The sequence below is a fragment of the Nannospalax galili genome, unplaced genomic scaffold, assembly GCF_000622305.1.
Source record: "Nannospalax galili isolate Female #2095 unplaced genomic scaffold, S.galili_v1.0 scaffold82, whole genome shotgun sequence".
Taxonomy (NCBI): domain Eukaryota; kingdom Metazoa; phylum Chordata; class Mammalia; order Rodentia; family Spalacidae; genus Nannospalax; species Nannospalax galili.
The window spans coordinates 98493-101645 of record NW_008348862.1 but is presented as its reverse complement, the minus strand read 5'-3'; the positions used below and the strand labels follow the sequence as shown (position 1 = coordinate 101645).

Sequence of the window (3153 nt, the reverse complement as noted above, 5' to 3'; positions counted from 1 at the left end):
TTATATTTCTTATATTTTCCTTATATTTCAATAATTTTAATTATTCCTTCTCATCTGCTGGGTTTGGGTTTGTTTTGTTTTTGCTTGTCCAGATTCTTGAGTTGTACCATTAAGTCATTTATTTGTGCTCTTTCTGATTTGAAAAAAAATTATTATTTTTATTTTATTTTATATGCATGAGTGCATGTGTGTAAGTGCACCTGTGTTGTGCAATGCCAGCAGAGGTCAGAAGATGGTGTTGGAGTCCCATGAACTGGAGCTATGGATTGTTGTTAGCCTTCATGTGGGTACTGGGAATTGAACCTGAGACCTTTGAAAGAGCAGCCAGTGCTCTTAACCGCTGCACCATCTTTCCAACACCTCTTTCTGGTTTCTTAATATAGGTGCTTAAAGCTATAAACTTCCCTCTTAGGACCACTTTGAATATGTCCCAAATGTTTTGTTGTGTTCTGTTATCATTTTCATTTAGTTCCAGGAATACTTTTATTTCCTTCTTAATTTCTTCTTTGACCCATTCATCATTCAGGTATATTGTTTAATCTCCATAAGTTTGCATACTTGTTAGAGCTCCTTTGCTGTTTTAAGGGGTTTTGCATTGTGATTCGAGTACATGGAATTATTGCCATTTCTTTTTTAATTTGTTGAGGTTTGTTTTGTGCCCCAGTATGTGATCAATTTTAGAGAACTTCCATGGGCTGCTGAACAGATTGTGTGCTCTCTGGAAAAGAGATGGGTCTCACTATATTGCACAGGTTGGAATGCAACTATTCACAAGCGGAATCCCAGTACTCATCAGCTCTAGAGTTTTGACCTGCTCTGTTTCCAGCCTGGGTGGGTTCAGCCCTTCTTAGGCAATCTGGTGGTCCTCTGATCTGGAAGGTCACCGTGTTGATGCCAAACTTTGTGTGAAAACTTGATCCATAGCACATTGCAGCCCAGAATGCCTGGACTTAAGCAATCCTTCTGCCTCAGCCTCTTGAGTATCTGGGACTACAGAAGTGCCACCACACTCGGCAATTATAAATAACTTCTGCAATAAGCTGTAGGGAAAACAAAACAGAATTGAAGGAGTGGATAAAAGTGTTTCAAGAACATTTAGGTGCTAAACTGTTGATTCCATAACTCAGTTCTAATGTGAAAAGAACTATAGCTCCTTCCAGTAGGGATCTGGCTGCGTATTTTACATATCAATCCATTTAGCCTGGATTGCTGTCGATCTAAAGCCCTAGTAAAGACAGTGCTCAGAGTCAGTGTGGATGTGGTGTTTAAAAAGTGTTTCCTACTGTAGGATTTCATCATTCATTTTCCATTTGGGTCTATTTCTTTTTCTATCAAGGGTGTTATAATTTCATTGTCTGAATCTCTAGACACTATCTTCTCTACTGTTTGAAATGAGGCTCCTCACCCAGCCATCCATGAGACCCATCTACAGGAATCACTGTGGGAGTTACAACACACAAAGCTCAGATGTAGTAAATATCTCCATTCATGTTTCTTCCTCATTTTAGCTGACCATCTCAGTTCACTCTGGGTACAGGCGGCCCTGCACTGTAGCGGAGAGGTCTCTTAGTCCCAGGAATAGGAAAGCATCACAATCTGTGGGTGGAATCAGAAACCAGGGAGCTTGAGTGTGATCAAGGCTTCCCCACACCTTCACTGGAAACTTTCTGCTCCTTCAGGTTGACTACTTAATGGATATTGTTCAATCTTGCCCATGAACCTAAAGAATCTGCAGTATGACTTATTTGAGGAAGCTCTGAATAGTTGTAAATCTTATTCTACCAGTGCTTATTGTAAATCGTATTCTACCAATTTATATCTCAATTCACCAACACTTGAACGGGTGGACAGAAAAGCCCCATGTGCTCTCATCTATGGAGACTCTCATCCATGCTCAGCACCAGGGCATAGCAGGGAGCCCCATTTGCTGAGCGCCTATGAGAAATTTTTATGTAAATTATCTCCTTTAACTGTCTCAACAGCCCTTCAAAAAAGAACATATTTCTCCTTATTTTCATAAAAGAGCTCAGAAGTTAGACACCCTTCCTACATTTGTGCAGCTCCTGAAACTAGGAGTTACATTTATCCTTATTTCATTCTCTTTGCTAAGAAAGCACCCTAGAGAGCCCATTACTATTACTATGCTATATAGGTACAGTATTAAACTGACTCCTAATAACTTATTGTTATACACATAGATTAATGCATGTCTCTACTCTCACCAGAGAAGCTCCCTTAATCAGCAGATGGTGGTTAACACAGGGAACCACAACTGCCCAATGTACAGAGAACAAGAGCTACGCAGAGTGCTTATCACTGAGTAGGACACCTACATCAAACCTCTGCCTCCCTAGGCTTAGGGATCATTTCGGGAGAGGAAAGAGTCAGAGAGGAAAGAGTCAGAAGATGACCACAGAGAAAGAGTTTTCCAGACAGCTGGGAAGTTACTCATACGAACTCACAGCAATGATGACAGCATACAAAAGTCCCACATAAGCTCAAGCTCAAAATCCCAGCATAGACATGGGCAGGTGTACAAGAAACCCAACTCTACCTGAGGAAATATTGGTAACTGATGGCTGCTGGGAGGGGGAGATTTGGTCTTGTTTAAGGGTGAGAGTTTTGGTAGGTTAACCAGGTTTCAGTGAATGAACCTGTACTGAAGAACATTTGGGGACACAAATTTGACTATATGCCTTAATACACAATATATATAAAATATAATGTATAGCTGGGCATGGTGGTGCACGCCTTTAATTCCAGCACTCAGGAGGCAGAGGCAGGCAGATCTCTGTGAGTTCAAGGCCAGCCTGGTCTACATAGTGAGTTCTAGGACAGCTGGGGCTACAGGGAAACCCTGTCTCAAAAAAAACAAAAAAAGAAAGAAAGAAAAACCTAAAGATAAACTTGCTGATAAACACTAATAAGATGGGAACTCTGGGTGCCTTCAAGTCTAACTGCTGTTTATTTTCTACTGCTTTGTAAGTGCTGCTTCTTCCAGATACTTTTAAGACTTCCTATTTGTAGGTTAAACAGTGAGAAAGAAGTGGTGCTGTTTTTGTTTGTAACTAGTATGTATACGTTGGGCTTACTGTAGTAACAGATTCATATTCTCAATAATACACACTTCTTAGATCTGATCTCTTGCATTAT

At 40.4% G+C, this 3153-nt stretch overlaps 1 long non-coding RNA gene across 1 annotated transcript in view; it reads right to left on the bottom strand.

Annotated features, from left to right (window-relative positions):
• Nucleotides 1–472: 472 nt before the first annotated feature.
• The window catches only part of LOC115072526, a 5418-nt gene continuing 2737 nt past the window's right edge, over nucleotides 473–3153 (bottom strand). The window contains exons 2-3 of the long non-coding RNA XR_003851575.1: nucleotides 1406–1596; nucleotides 473–1040 (exon numbers count right to left, since the gene is read on the bottom strand). This is a non-coding gene — a long non-coding RNA (uncharacterized LOC115072526). The remainder of the gene's footprint in view (nucleotides 1041–1405; nucleotides 1597–3153) is intronic.